The 16964-nt window shown below is 44.2% G+C and overlaps 1 pseudogene; it reads left to right on the top strand.

Annotated features, from left to right (window-relative positions):
- The first annotated feature begins 8379 nt into the window (after nucleotides 1–8379).
- On the top strand, nucleotides 8380–8498 carry LOC126098297 (5S ribosomal RNA; annotated as a pseudogene).
- Nucleotides 8499–16964: the final 8466 nt, after the last annotated feature.

Raw genomic sequence — 16964 nt, 5'->3', positions numbered from 1 at the left:
GTGCTCATTTGAGGGCGAAAGGAAATATACATTGACGAAAAAACAAAAAAACAAGAAATCGAAACACAAAGATAGTTGCGCAACATAAACAAGAGTTGGTAGACGTGTTTCTAAATTTTAAAGAAGATACCTATTCCAATTTCGCACTTGTCGCGTAGGTGTGGCCCCAGTAGCACCACTGTTCTTTTTGTGGTCTTCAGTCCTGTGACTGGTTTGATGCAGCTCTCCACGCTACTATATCCAGTGCAAGCATCTTCATCTCCCAGTACTTACTGCAACCTACATCCTTCTGAATCTGCTTAGTGTATTCATCTCTTGATCTCCCTCTACGATTTTTACCTTCCATACTGCTCTCCAGTACTAAATTGATGATCGCTTGATGCCTCAGAACATGTCCTACCAACCGGTCCCTTCTTCTAGTCAAAGTGTGCCACAAACTCCTCTTCTCCCCAATCCTATTCAATACTTCCTCATTAGTTGTGTGTTCTGCCCATCTGATCTTCAGCATTTTTCTGTTGCACCACATTTCGAAAGCTTCTATTCTTTTCTTGTCCAAAATATTTATTGTCCATGTTTCACTTCCGTACATGGCTACACTCCAAACAAATATTTTCAGAAACGACTTCCTGAACTTAAATTTATACTCGATGTTAACAAATTTCTCTTCTTCAGAAACGCTTTTCTTGCTATTGCCAGTCTACATTTAATATCCTCTCTACTTCGACCATCATCAGTTATTTTGCTCCCCAAATAGCAAAACTCATTTACTACTTTAAGCGTCTCATTTCCTAATCTAATACCCTCAGCATCACCCGATTTAATTCGACTACATTCCAGTATCCTCGTTTTGCTTTTGTTGATGTTCATCTTATATCCTCCTTTCAGCTGCTCCACTAGGTCCTGTGCTGTCTCTGACAGAGTTACAATGTCATCGGCGAACCTCAAAGTTTTTATTTCTTCTCCCTGGATTTTAATTCCTACTCCGAATTCTTCTTTTGTTTCCTTTACCACTTGCTCAATATACAGATTGAATAACATCGGGGATAGGCTACAACACTGTCTGACTCCCTTACCAACCGCTGCTTCCATTTCATGCCCCTCGACTCTTATAACTGCCATCTGGTTTCTGTACAAATTGTTAATAGCCTTTCCCTCCCTGTATTTTACCCCTGCGACCTTCCGAATTTGAAAGTGAGTATACCAGTTAACATTGTCAAAAGCCTTCTCTAAGTCTATAAATGTAGCACCACTATGAGAATGCAAATCAGGTTTGCTTTATATACACGCTGCAATGGTCGTGAGCGTTAGTTACCTTCGAGATGTGGTGAGTTGATGTTAGTCAAGAATGCCTTTGAGGCTACAAAGAAGCCGTTATCAACACCTCACTGAGTTTCACCGTCGTCGTGTGGTAGGGCTACGAGAAGAGGGATGTTCCTTGCGCGACACTGAAAAGGGACGTGGCAGGAATATAGCCACTGTACATGATCGCTGGCAGCACTGGTCACGAGAATATACGGCCACACGAAGTGTGGGCTCCAGACGACCACGTGGCACCATCGAGAGGCTAGGCAATCATGTTCTGTGTATGGCTTTGGTGCATTGCACTGCATCCGCAAGAGCAATTTGAGCAGCAGTTGGCACCACAGTTATAGAAAGAACCAGTTACTTCAAGGACAGCTCCGAGCCAGACGCCCTGCAGGGTGCATTTCACTGACCCCAAACTGCGGCCGATTGCAACTTCAGTGGTGTCAAGCGAGAGCACATTGGAGGGCAGTGTGGAGGTCCGTTGTGTTTTCTGATGAAATCTGGTCCTGCCTCATTGCCAGTGACGGCCGTGTGTTCGTCACACAGAGGCCAGTTGAGCACCTGCAACCAGCCTCTCTGTGTACTGGACACACTTGACTTAAACCTGCAGCTACGCTCTGGCTTGCGATTTCGTACGACAGCAGGAGCGCTCTCGTGCTTATCCTACACACCCTGACGGCAAATTTGATCAGTCTGTTGGCACTATTTGTTGTGCTACCATTCATGAAGAGCATTCCAAGAGGTGTTTTACAAAAGGATAACGCTCGCCCACATACCGTTGTTGTAGCCCAACATGCTGTACAGAGTGTGTCTCCAGTCGAGCACATGTGGGACATCATCGGACGACAACTCCAGCTTCATCCGTAACCAACAATAACCGTCCTTGTATTGACCCACAAAGTGCAACAGGCATGGTACTTCATCCCATAAACTGACATCTGGCACTGTACAACCCAATGTAAGCACGTTTGCACATTCGCATTTTCAATCCGGGACCGCGCTGCTGCTAGTTATATACATTACAGGAAAATAAAGCCTCGTATTGATGTGAACCTCAAAATTCAAAATAAACAAATTGAAAGGGTAGCCGCCACAAATTTCTTAGGTGTGCCAATTGATGAAAATCTGGACTGGAAAGCCCACATTCTCTGCCTCACTAACAAGTTAAGCTCTACTTGTTTTGCATTACGCATAATTAGTACTGTGTGTAGTAGAGGTGAAGCAGAACTGTCTACTTTGCTTGCATCCATTCTGCTATCACCTGTGGCCTAACCCTCTGGGGTCACAATGACGCAAAGATGAAAACCATCTTCACCTTACAAAAACGATCTGTTAGAAGAATTTCAAACAGTAAAAGGCTAACACCTTCCAAACAGTTATTTCAACACCTCTGCCTCTGTATAAAAAAGTGTTGTTAATATAAAAGTGCACACTGATAATTATAAAACCAACTCATATCTTCACTCGTACAATACAAGAATGTGCAAAGACATCCACGTAAAAAGAGTATACAAGGCTTTAACACAAAAACAAACCAACATTCACGGTATTATTTTGTACAAAAAAACTTCTAACTCAGCTAAAAGAAATAAAAACATTGTCTACATTCAAGGAAGCAATACAGGGTTATTACAAATGATTGAAGCGATTTCACAGCTCTACAATAACTTTATTATTTGAGATATTTTCACAATGCTTTGCACACACATACAAAAACTCAAAAAGTTTTTTTAGGCATTCACAAATGTTCGATATATGCCCCTTTAGTGATTTGGCAGACATCAAGCCGATAATCAAGTTCCTCTCACACTCGGCGCAGCATGTCCCCATCAATGAGTTCGAAAGCATTGTTGATGCGAGCTCGCAGTTCTGGCACGTTTCTTGGTAGAGGAGGTTTAAACACTGAATCTTTCACATCACTATGCGTGAAACTTGCCCGCACGCGTTCAACGATTTCTTCGCTCACTGCAGGCCGACCCGTTGATTTCCCCTTACAGAGGCATCCAGAAGCTTTAAACTGCGCATACCATCGCCGAATGGAGTTAGCAGTTGGTGGATCTTTGTTGAACTTCGTCCTGAAGTGTCATTGCACTGTTATGACTGACTGATGTGAGTGCGTTTCAAGCACGACATACACTTTCTCGGCTCCTGTCGCCATTTTGTCTCACTGCGCTCTCGAGCGCTCTGGCGGCAGAAACCTGAAGTGCGGCTTCAGTCGAACAAAACTTTATGAGTTTTTCTACGTATCTGTAGTGTTTCGTGACCATATGTCAATGAATGGAGCTACAGTGAATTTATGAAATCGCTTCAATCATTTGTAATAGCCCTGTATTTAAATTCTTAATGACCAACTGCTATTGTAGTATAAATGAATATCTGCAGTAACCTTGTAGCAAGTAACTACATTCATTTACTATATGTTAATAGTACTATAAACCAAATGCTTGACAGAGACTCAATGTTAATTTTTCTAAACAAAAGTATTAAATCAATTATTTACTTGTAAAGTATTTCATGTAAAAGGCCCCGAACAAAAGCGTTAAGTCAGTTATTTACTTTTAATGAACTTCGTGTAAAGAGCCTTGTAATACTTTTATATTGTTACAGTAATCAAAGGTGTATTGCCCAAAAATATTGTGATGGGTGCAATGAACCATTGTATTATGTAGGAAATTGTACACTCTTCTTATTTTGTTACACTATGTTCGTTGACGAAATCCATACAATGTACACTGTCACTGCATGAATAAACTACTACTACTACTACTGCGGTCGCAGCTTCGAATCCTGCCTCGGGCATGGTTGTGTGTGATGTACGTAGGTTAATCAGGTTTAAGTAGCTCTAAGTCTTGGGGAGTGGTGACCTCAGTGCTTGGAGCCATTTGAACCATGCTCGAATTCAACATTCTGGCGATTAGACTGGTTATTATTGTACCAGTATTTCGCCCTTACATTAACCTTCACTTTTGCAGTGTTAATCACTTAAATATGTTACCTAGATTAATGTATTCCCGAAATCTCACTACCGTACATTAACCAATTTTTGGCGTTGCGATTTTTTCCGTCGGTGGACAAGCCACTGGCCTGTAATTTATGGGAAATGCATGACCTGTACGTAGACAAGTGATGCTACATACTTCTCTAACCCTACCGTGGATTTGTCGAATCCATATCACACAGAATCACTGTGGTGTTGTGTTCGATAGGTGGACCAACCCGATATTAAGCAAGTTGTCGTAATATGGAGGTAGTGCCCTGTAGCTTGTAAAAATTTTGTGGAAGTCATTTTTATGTAACAACCTACTGATAAAACAAGGCTTTGTTGCAACCAGTTTCGATTGAAACGACAGTCATCAGGCACTGTAAAAAGACATCACTCATACGGTGGCAACAACAATAAAAACAAATTTGTAAAAAGTGATTGTCCGCCACTGTCTTCAAGTTGTACAGTTGTGTAATTTTAGCACTCTGTCTATTTCCTATGATCCATTCTAATATGTCCCATGCACTCTACATTGTCAAACGCTTTTTCTAGGTGGTCAAATCGTATACAGGGCATTTATGCGTTAGTTAAGCAGAAGTAACCTTTAATTGTCTAAAGGGCAAATAACTTCACAGAAATGTTTGATACAGCACTAATACTGTGTATTTTAGAGTTTTATTTCAGCCTAACACTGTCAATTTCCAACGGCCACTGTATATGGCATGCGGCATGTACGACTTGAGTTAATCCAGCAGTCATCATGGAGTCGTATAACGGTGCATAGTGTGTGCAGTGCTGTTTATGGTTTCCTCAAACTAATCCGCTACCACGGTTGAGATATCATTCAGGGCTAAATATCATAAGTCAGCATCTCAAATCCAAGCTGTTAATTTAACTGGTACAACTGTTTCACTGGAATTGCCTGTGGATCACATAGGAAGCTGGGTCTGGATCGGCCAGCGATCTCTCACGCAGACATTGAACAATTTCGCCAGTCTTTTTTACATTCGTAGACTGGACAAATCAACGAGACGTTGCAGTTTAGAGTTAACTATGCATAGTGTTACACTGTGGATATTACTACGGGAACGCTCGTCATTCAAACGCTGCAGATTAGAACCGTTGCAAACTTTAAGAGAAAGTGCAAAGAAAGGCGAACTGAGTGTTGTGTAGAAATGTTTAACATTCTTAATAAAAGTATCTTCAGTGACGAAGTCACCTTCCATACCTGCGGTAAAGTGAATCGGCATAATGTTCGGATTACATCACGCAATCGACCATGTACGGGACTTGCCTAAGGTAAATGTTTTTCGCGCTGTAAGCTGTAAAAGATTTATGGTACTTTCTTTTTTGCCAAGTCGTAACTGGCATATCGCACCTGGACATGCGTGAACATTGTCTAATGCCTCAATTGCAACACGATGTGGACACAGAATTCATTTTCCATGAAGATTTCGCGCTACCACATTATCGTCGTGACGTTGTCGCGTATCTCCGTAAGAATGAGCCGATTTGGATTGACCATGGTGAAACAATATCCTGACCACCACAATCACCTGATTCAACCCCAACCGACTTTTGTGTATGGGGTTACATTATATACATGAATGTTTGTTCCTCCGCTTCCGAGAAAGTCGACGAACTGCGACAACGGATAACACAAGCAGTTGGTTCGTAGGATTTGGCAGGAAACTGATTACAGATGGGATATTTGTCGTGTTACAAAAGGTATCTACAATTAACATTGGTAAATAAAACTTCAAGGTATACTGCATTCAGTGTTGTATTAAACGTTTTTGTAAGTTATTCACCTTTTTCACAATTAAAGGCTAATTCATTAACATCCAGTATATTATATAACCGGTATAAGATGCAAATAACGTTTCGATGATGTTGGACACCTCTTCTGGGGGGCTTTCTTTTCCATCAGCCTATTGAGAATATACAGAGCGTATCATAATTGATATCGAAAAGTGGCACGCGTGGAGATATGCGATACCAGAATCAGAAAAGTTCCAATATGCATGGGTCCTCTGGTGCGCGCTATGGGTGCATTGGACAGTGTAAAAGGTATTCGGAACGTCATTCAGTCCGCTGAGTTAGCACAAACACACACACACACACACACAGACACACACACACGCACACACACAAACACACACACACACGCACACTTCTTACTTCACACGGTCCTTGTCCTACAACAGCACGTTGGATGGCTGTACATTCGTACATGTTGAAGAACGTGTTCCACTTGAATGCTGCACATTTGGATGCAATACAGCGCTCGTCGCTATGGTGAATTACGAAAGGTGTAGAGCAGGGCTTCCCAACGTGTGGTCCGCGGACCCCTTAGGGGCTCACCGGCTCTTTCTAAGGGGTTCGCGGCCACATTTCACTAAACCGTGTAAAAAAACGAGTAAAATATTTGAATAAAAATGTGAAAATTAAATTCATCATTTGTTTTTCGTGTGAAAAGCATGTGTACTTTTACTTCAGTTCGTATTCCCAAGCAGCCTTTGCGGTTCCTAAGTGAGAACGCATACACCGTTTAGTGCCGGAGAACGCGGCTTCTCTGATCGACAGTTTCGCAACAATACGGGGGTCGTTTGTGCGCCGGCTCACGGCACTAGATGCGCTGAAACCTTGTACGCATGCGCGGAGCAGGCTTTGTCGGATTTATTATGTGAAAACTCTGCAAGTACTCCAGTGGTTGCAATATCCTGTGGAAGAGGAATAACCAAGAAGCGTAAGTATAACGAAACCTATTTAGAAATGGGCTTTATGGAGACAAAGAAGGGCAAAGCTCAGTGTGTAATTTGTGCGCGAGTCCTTCCGAACAGTTCAATGGTTCCAGTTAAATTGCGCCGTCTTTTTGAAGGTACTCACCTGGATTTCGAGGCTAAAGACATCGATTTTTTCAAAAGGAAGAGTGCTGAACTAGCTGCTTCTCAGCATTGCATGAAAACTCATACAAATACAATTAATAAAAATTCGTTAAAAGCTTCTTTCTTGGTTAGTTATCGAGTGGCAAAACAGGCAAAGCTCGTACCATTGCAGAAAATCTCATAAAGCCGTGTGTTAATGATATTGTTTGTTGCATGCTAGACGAATTGGGAACATGGCACGTGCATTAAGAAGTTTTCAGTTCCCATGCGTTTCGCTCTGAAATTTAAAGTTACTGTGCTCATGACTGACGAGGGGTTCGCTGTCGATTTTCGACTGAAGAGGGGTCCGCCAGCTGAAAAGGTTGGGAAGCCCTGATGTAGAGCATTCCCGCACCAGCCGCATCAACGGAAGCTCTGTACCTCACTTCTGAGATGATCACAGACAGAAAAATCCAGAGAATTCAGGCCACGTGATCTTGCTGGCCAAGGTGCATACCCTGCTCTATCAGACCATCTTCCACAATACCAGCCTGTAAGATGTTGTCTTTCACGATAGCAGAGTGTTCCGGTTGTGTGTTCTGCATCTAGAATATTCTCCAGATATGCGTCATGGGTGAAAATTGAGCCCAGTTACATAGCTCAATCGAAAAATTTCCATTTCATGCACATTTTTCCTAACTAGGTCATGTATGGATCTGAAACATGGACGAAAAATAGTTTAGTAAAGAAGTGAATAGACGCTTTCGAAATGTGGTGCTACAGAAGAATGCTGAAGATTAGATGGGTAGACCACGTAACTAATGAGGAGGTAGTGAATAGGATCGAGGAGAAGAGGAATTTGTGGCACAACTTGACTATAAGAAGGGATCGGTTAGTAGGACATGTTCTGCAGCATCAAGGGATGACCAATTTAGTGATGGAGGGAAGCCTGGAGGGTAAAAATCGTAGACGGAGACCAAGAGATGAATACACCAAGGAGATTCCGAAGGACGTAGGTTGCAGTAGTTACTCGGAGATGAAGAAGCTTGCACAGGATAGAGTAGCATGGAGAGCTGCATCAAACCAGTCTCTGGACTGAAGACCACAACAAACAGGTCAACATTTCATACTGAAGTGAGTGACTACCGTACATTATTACTTCGCAAACGGCACGTTTGACGACGCATGTTTACTGGGGTGCTATTGCTTATATTATTGTATACGGCAAACGGCCTAGCCGCAGTGGTAACACCGGTTCTCGTCAGATCACCGAAGTTAAGCGCTGTCGCGCTCGGCTAGCACGTGGATGGGTGACCGTTAGGGTGTGCCGAGAGCTGTTGGCGAGTGGTGTGCACTCAGCCCTTGTGAGGCCGCTTGAGGAGCTATCTGACTGAGAAGTAGCGGCTCCGGTCACCAAAACTGACAACGGCCGGGAGTGCGGTATGCTGGCAACATGCCCCTTCCTCCATATCTACAGCCAGTGAAGCCTGTCGGCCGGCCGATGTGGCCGAGCGGTTCTAAGCGCTTCAGTCTGGAACTGCGCGACAGCTACGATCGCAGGTTCGAATCCTGCCTCGGTCATGGATGTGTGTGATGTCCTTCGGTTAGTTAGGTTTAAGTAGTTCTAAGTTCTAGGGGACTGATGACCTCAGATTAAGTCCCATAGTGCTCAAAGCCATTTGAACCGTTTGAAGCCTGTCGGCTGAGAATGACACGGCGGTCGGTCGGTACCGTTGAACGTTCCGAGGCCTGTTCGGGCGGAGAGAGAATTATCGTGTACTTTCACACTCGTCAGATTTCGCTGTTAGCTATGATGCATCTCGTATGTACGCCGAATTTTCAGAGAAGCAGCCCGTTATGGAACAATTTTTTACCTGCAGCGAGAAAGAGAACAAAGTGCTGGATTACCATCAGATCTGCTAAGAGTTGTCTGGAGCGCAAAGTCCCGAACACGGGTCGGGAGTGCGTGCACTGTGCGTCCAGTGAGAGATGGCCTCCCTCGCGAAGTAAACGCTCTCCCGCGCTCGTTAATAGCGGCTCGGCTTGGCTCTGCCCACGGCATTAAACGTCCCTTGTGGCAGACGCCCGTGCGGGCCTTCTTATAACAGTCACGGACGGATACTTTATCGAGTTTATGGTTTCTGGAGCAATTTCCTTAATTGAGCCGGGAATTGAGTGGCGGTAAGCGCTGCTCGGCTCGGGAATTTGTTAATTAAGGGGCAATATCCGTGGGCGGGCGAACCGCTAATCTGCACTTCTGTAATGAAGGCGGTGTGGCCGCCACCGCGGCCTCCAGCGCGCACGTGCCGCCCGCGTTCGCACGTGCCAGCCGCGGTCGCGCCTCACGTGTGACCCGCGGCACGCCGCCTCTTATAGTGTCGTGCGTTGGGAAGGCCGCCTCCGAGCGCCGAGGCACGTGTCGTCAGTGTGTGTGCTTCATTTGAGAGAGCGGCCACTGGATCTTTGTCGGCAGGGAAAGCTCCCATTTGTATCGCCAGACTGGGACAGCTGAACGTTGCGGTCTATCCTTATGCTGCTTCCCGGAACAGACGAGACGGCGACGTACGTTCGACAGCACAGATACGGTCTGGGACTACCTACTGCACAACGCTGCTAAAGAGCCAGTAACGGAACAGGGGGTGCAGCACGAGGCCTACGAGAAAGACAGGCCGCGGCGCGTACGTCACGAAGGTAGTCCTGCGCTCGCTTGACAAACTAAGATTCTACACCTGTTAACTCGCAACTAGGCGTGTCCGTACAGACGAAAACTGAATCTTCTGCTGGAATCCGCTATTATGGAATCTTACTGTGAAAGGTGGCTTTCATTTGTGACGTTCATTTCACAGATTATTCTGCATGTTTGAAGTAAATAAACCCATATAATGGTTAATTAGTCTTATTAGGTGGATTAGAAACAGAGATACGTGATGATTAAACACATGTCTGAAATAATACGGGCTTTGGTAATGTTAATATTTAGTTGCATGCTGTAGGTGTAAGCAAAGTAAATTTGACAGCGGAGGCGAGGAGTGGAAGGGCGCAGCCGGGGAGGCGAAGGCCGGCGAGAGCCGGTAGAGCATTGTCACAGACAAAGATATGTTACTCTGTGGCATTGTGCAGCGGCCGGGGGTCCCAGGGGATGCGGCCACTGACTGGCAAGCATCAAAAGGAACGCCGCCGGGTGCCAGGTGAGAGGGAGAGGGGAAATGTCGAGCAGACAGAGAGCGTCCAACGTACGCGCTGGCGCCGCCCGGTCGCGCGCTGTTTTAGTGGCAAATGGGCTGAGCTCTGATTGGGCAGTTCATAAGAAAGTGCGGGAAACGCTGAGGGTCAACGCCCGCTGTTTTAACAGAGAAATTTTTGGATAGGTGGAGAAATTGTATCACTCCGCGAGGGAGATGTGGGAGGCCTTTGCAGCGTCGGGATTGGCTGATTAGAGTTTGGCAGCAAGAGCATCGTGAGAGCGAGGCAGGTGAGAGAGCGTCTTATACCGTGAAAGCGGACAGTCGCCAAGTTCGGTAGTTCTGAGATAGGGACTTAGATTCTGAATACTGTGCTGTATATGATCTAGAGCCTGCAGCTACAGTAGGACATCAGCGTCCACGATAGGCTTTGCATTGACTACTAGTGTAATTACAGTTGATTCCACCTTATAGGCTGGCAGTCACCATTGAACGTAGTCGACCAGTGCACAGAGCTATCATGCTGGTATTGCACGTTAGTACAAGACACAATGGGCTGCACCTTAAAGGTTGTTGAGCCAGTCTTGGAAGCATTGTATACCATTTAGAGGAAATATAGGGCTTGTGGTATTAGCAGTTCCTGAGTAGTTTATTCTGCTCAAGATATTTGAGAGATTTATCTTAATTCAACGACTTTGCAGCTGCAGTCGTCGCCCCAGAAGTATCGACGGAGCCAGCACGCTGGTAGACGGTATTGTAAAACTTGCAGCAGCGGCAGTAAAGTTCAGATATAGTTGTTGGATCGTGTTCTTGCCATCCACTGAGCATCCGTGCAGTTTTGCTTACGATTCGTTATTGGTTATTTGTCTTTTTGCATGTTGTTTGGTTTGTTTCTTGGTGGTCGTGTCTGAAGTACGTATTATTTCAGACACAAAAGAGATTATAGGAACTCAGTCAGATAGCATTTACCATTTGCTTATCCAGGGACATAATTAAATCTAACTTCACATCAACTTAACATTAAGAGCTGAGAGCCAATCTTACCAGTGTAGTATATCTAAGAACAGTGTACAATTTGTTTAATTTGTTTTCGTTCGTGATTTGTTCAATATGATCTAATTTCCATCGTGAGATAATTTAAAATAAATACAAGTTATTTACAATATCGCTTTTGATTCAGTAGTTAGTGGTAGTTAGCCGTCACTGTGACATTAATGTATTTTATTCATGTTTAATATCGGCCACTACCCCAATAAGTAGTCCTATAATGATGGGAAGTCCATGGTCCTACTTAGAATTTGTTACAGCTGTACTGGCGTACAATAAAATAAAATCATCTTAAAATGATTATCAGTTGCATAAGGCACCACTTCCAGCATGTAATGAGTATTGTTAAGCAGAAGAGACCAAATGCTGTCAACAAGCCATTATACCATTAATATCGAGTACTGATATTAAGTTAAATTTTGCTGCAGTACTGTTAATCAGTAAGGCTTCATAATAGCAGATTCCAGTGCAAGATGCAATTCTCGTTAGTACGTGCACGCCCAGCTGCGAGTTAACAGGTTTAGAAACGCATTTTTGTCTGCTGAGCTGAGCGAGCGAGCGAGTTCAGGACTACCATCGTGACGTAAGCGCCGCAGCCTGTCTTGCTCGTGGGCCTCGGTGCAGCAATATTGATGAAAGTAAAGATCGCTTATAATTGTGTGTGTGCGATTCTAGGAGTTACACCTTGGCAACCAATGCGACACGCATCTTCCAAAACTTACAAAAACGCGTCATCTCAGCCATGAGACAAGACTGCGACAATGCGATTGATGTGGTAAAGTGGAATCATGGAGGGTGTAGTGACAAAAAATAGCTGGATGTTCAAGCCACCGGTGTAATACCATGGTAGTTCAATGGGTTAAACGACAACTTGAATTGCGTGTTCAATTTGAAATTCATTGTAGACCACTTTTTTGGTATTATTAAATTAACGTACAGCTTCCAAAGTGAATCTTCTACTCTACATCTGAGTGCATTTTGATGTGAAACAACCTGACAGATTAAAACTGCGGGCCAGACCGGAGATCGAACCCAGGACTTTTGCCTTTTGCTGACAAGTGCTCTGTCAACTCAGCTACCTAGGCAACACTCAGAACCCGTCCTCAGAGTCGTATTTCCGTCAGCACTTCATCTTCTATCTTCGAAACTTCGCAGATGTTCTCCTGTGAAACTTGCTGGATCAGCATTCTTTGAAGAAAGTACACTACCGGGCAAAAGTTTTAGATCAGTTACCACAGTTACGGATTCGTGGCTGAAATAGGGATTTCGTTTTGAATATTCTATCATACTTCCATTCTTGAGCTGTTGCCAGCTTCTCACTTTCTATTGTAATCAAGACTTTAATAAAAATGGCAAAGCTGATGTTAATCAGAACACTGGGAGGAGTTGTGATCTAAATAAAAATAGATTTATTTATTCTTAATATCGCAAGATAAAATAAAATGGCCAAAGAAACGGCACACAAACATTTTTCTTTATTTGGACAAACGCTGTAAATGATGTGCGGTCTATGGTGAACAAAGTGATCAGCTGCGGATCGACACACGACACTAACCAGCACACTAATCGCTTTATTTGACTTCATACACGTGAATCCGTGGTATGGCCCAAAAACTACACTACAATAAAGCATCTATACTACTCCGTAAAGAAAAATATGGTTCCAAAGAAAGGGTGCTGAGAAGTATATATTGGAGCCCTACGCCATAGCATTGAATACTTTACTCTCCAGCTGATCAGGGGGGCACACTACGATGCTTTCGGCGACTGGAGTCATGGACGGCAGCAGTCTGTTATTAATGGCGCGTGCCCGAAAAAATGCAAGTACGCGGTCTTACGTTCGGCTAATTCGGAACGCAGATACTTCCCTACGAGCCTCAGAAACGGATTCCAGTGTGAAGGTGGACCCGTTTGCTGGTCTCCCAAACCAATTTGACTCCGTGCCACGACTATGTGTTGCGCAATGTGTCAAATGTTTAGACGGCCGACTCAAAACAAATAGTACACCCACGCATCATTTGATGTGTGGATGATGCTAGAAGCATTCGAAGCTGGGACACTGCCGCTTGCTCTGCATATACAGATTTGACCAATCAGCGGCTTTAAAGTTAATTGGGAGAAAAGGAAAAAAAAGATTCAGCTTCACGGCCTCTTTCCCACGCTTTTATGCCGTGTCTTTGCTACAGCATGACCTGGATGGAATGATAATCCTCCCCTGTTGCGTCCATTTCGAACTTTCCAAAGAACGGCTATAAACTCACTAAAAGAATCGTGCCTTCACAAATATGTTCTGTAGCAGAGTCTGGACGTCTGGGTGCCACTGACCTGTCCCACAGTCAGGGATTTTTCCCTACCTCGAGATGACTGGGTGTTGTTGTGTCGTCTTCATCATCATCATTCATCCCCATTACGGTCGGAGGAAGGCAATGGGAAACCACCTCCGCTAGGACCTTGCCTAGTGCGGCGGTGCGGTTCTCCCGCATCATCCCCTACGCTCCTCGGAGTATGGGACCTCATCAATACTGCAAATGTTGATGTTGAAATCCAACAGTGTCAAATGGGCCAGTAGGGCCTTTGGTCATATTTAGGTAAGGATATTTGACCATCGTATCATCAACATTAAGATCAAACTCTATTGTCACATCGTCTCTTACACGTGGGTGCGAAGGGTGAACTACTGACAGAAGGCCCATACCATGTCTGGAAAAGTATCAATAGCTCTGCCTGAGAAGGATCCTAAGGGTGAAGTGGCAATATCGACGCAATAATCTGTGTTCTCGAAGAAGCAAACTCTGCAAATATTGAAGACATGGATGGTCATCAAGCATCAACACCGTCAGACAGGCAACGTTGTTCGCACGCCTGAATCCCATCTACCAAAACAAATTATGTGTTCCCAGCTGAAGTATGGTCAAAGAAAACTAGGAAGATGTCAAGCACGATAGAAAGGTGTATTAATGAACAACATGAAAAGACCTTAAATTGGAACTCATAACTGGGAAACTACTTCACTTAATCGCCCAGTATGCCGTCGTAGTTTATTAAAGACCAACATGGAAAGACGTTAAATTGAAACTCATATAACTGGGAAACTACTGCACTTAATCGTCCAGTATGGCGTCGTAATGTTTGGGAAATAACTGAGCGCATCAAGCGACTGAGGCTGAAAACAGAAGCTGACAAGCGTAATGCTAGGAAAAACGGAAGCTGCTGAGGATAAGCAACACTACACACTCAGTCCTCACACGAACAAATATGTTCAAACAACAGGGAAAAGTCTGCAACACTAGGAGTGGCCTCTACAGTCCCTAAAGATCCCATAGAAACTGAATTCCGAAGAGACAGTTTTATTCGTCTATGAGTGACAGCCTATCGCCATTCTGTAATATTCGATTTTAAGTAAATATAAGTGCGCTCTCTCGGAGGAGTGAGTTTGTTCTGTTAGCTTTATCTACAAATGAGCTTGTATTACTTGCAGTGAGATATTTTGTATTTTACAAGTTCCAAAAGTTCTGCTCTGAATATAAACAGTGATGGTCTTAACGTTTTACCAGAAAGGGAGAATGATGAAATTATTTTTGTATTATGTGGAGGAATTATGTAAATTTTGTCGCATTGTTCGCAATGAAACTTTTGTTAGATAATGTCCTAACGGATTGGGCACGGCAGCTTCAATTTGGCCTTTTGGCATGTTCTTGTATATTGAAGTTTTTTGTATGTATGTTACGGACAGGGCAACATGACTAGCATATGGAAAGGGAGGAAATGCGCGTTTTAGCAGAGCTAATGTGGAAATTTTACGACCGCCCATTTCATAAACAAACTGTGTGATTTGCGTGCCAGATAAGCTATCATCCGCCGCTGAAGCGCGCTGCGATCGCGTTTACCACGCTGTGGCGTACGTACCATATGCCGAACCCAGGTCGTTTCTGAGAGTTCAACAGCACGGTGGAGATCAAGTCAGCGCGTAGAACATTAATTGTCATGGCTCGTGTGACGACGTCTTCAAGCTTCAACGATCTTATCCATCCCACGAGAGAAGGCATGAGTGACATGGTCAGCAGACCGCTCATTTTATATTACCCCTGACAGCTTAAACGGCGCTGCGAAGGTCACTCTTGTGCTTGGTGCGGAGTCAACCCAGTTTTCTTGGAGTGTCCCTTTTTTCTGTTTCATCCCTTCACTTTCGACTAGTGTGGAACTGAGAAGAGAGAAAAAATCTCTGTTTTGCAAACCAACCCCGCACCATACATGACATATTCCTGCTGGAAAGTCGGTCGGTGTGGCCGTGCGTTCTAGGCTACGGTCGCACGTTCGAATCCTGCCTCGGGCATGGATGTGTGTCATGTTCTTAGGTTAGTTAGGTTTAAGTAGTTCTAAGTCAGTTCGATAGTGCTCAGAGCCATTTGAACCTGCTGGAAACAGGTTACTCTTTTCGGATATGGTTGTTATTTCTATGTCAACATAGCATTACTCATACGACCGTTTGGCGGCAGCAAGGTGGCCACTTACCCTGTAGACATTTTACAGTATTTGTATACAACCAAACTCGCGTCCTTGACAAATCTAGTAAACTCTTTCAAGTTAAACTAATTCTTTTGTCGAAATTGATCATGAATGAGACATGTGGTAGCTGTCATTGGGTAGTGTGTTGGGAAATTTTTTGCTAATCTTGTACGAAATATATTCACTGGAGTTTGGGGGGTTGGAGGGGGGGAGGTAGTGGGCAGAACACTGGGTAAATGGAAGAAGTTCTCTCCTGGAACTGCAGAGCAGCAGTATTTTGGTTGAGGAAAGAAAAATCTGTGCCCCTCAGGCACAGTTGGCGGTAGCAAGGAAGGAGCTGATCAAGAGGAAGGGAGACAGAGAGGAAGAGGGACGTTGCGTACTTGCAATTAGAAGGAAGGCAGGGAGGAAGAGAATGTGATGTAATAGTTTTACTGTCAACACTAGAAACAGGTATCAAGCGCTGCAAAAGTGGAGAAGACGCTCAAGTGGGGCTAGCAGAAGCAACTGTGGAGCACACTCCAACCGAGATCATAACGCTTAGGAACTTGCAAAATTTTAAGAAGGAGGAAGTGCTGCTGCTAGGTTGTAGCCATGGGCTAGAATTAAGCCTTCAGTTACAGTAAAGTTTAGGGGCAGCGTAACGGGCAACCAGCATTTTCAGACCAGATGTAGAGCAAAGGTGCGTGATAAAGAACTTAGTGTCTTTGTGTAAGAATCTTTCTAAAGTGGTCGCTATAGTGATACTGGGTAGTGTGGTAAATAGTTTGAACAGGAGGGGATGAATTTTGCTGGGATAGCTCAGTCGGTGCAGCACTTGCTGGGAAAAGGTAAAGGTCCCAGGTTTGAGTCCCTGTCAGAAACGAAGTTTTAATCAGCCAGAAAGTTTCATACCATCTTAGCCGTGCGTTGTGGCCGAGCGGTTCTAGGCGCTTCAGTCCGGAACCGCGTAACTGCTACGGTCGCAGGTTCGAATCCTGCCTGGGGCATGGATGTGTGTTATTTCCTTAGGTTAGTTAGGTTTAAATAGTTCTAAGTTCTAGGGGACTGATGACTAAGATGTTACGTCCCGTA

This window comes from Schistocerca cancellata, chromosome 1, assembly GCF_023864275.1.
Source record: "Schistocerca cancellata isolate TAMUIC-IGC-003103 chromosome 1, iqSchCanc2.1, whole genome shotgun sequence".
Taxonomy (NCBI): Eukaryota; Metazoa; Arthropoda; class Insecta; order Orthoptera; family Acrididae; genus Schistocerca; species Schistocerca cancellata.
The sequence above is the reverse complement of the archived record's forward strand: the minus strand, read 5'-3'. Positions and strand labels throughout refer to the sequence as shown.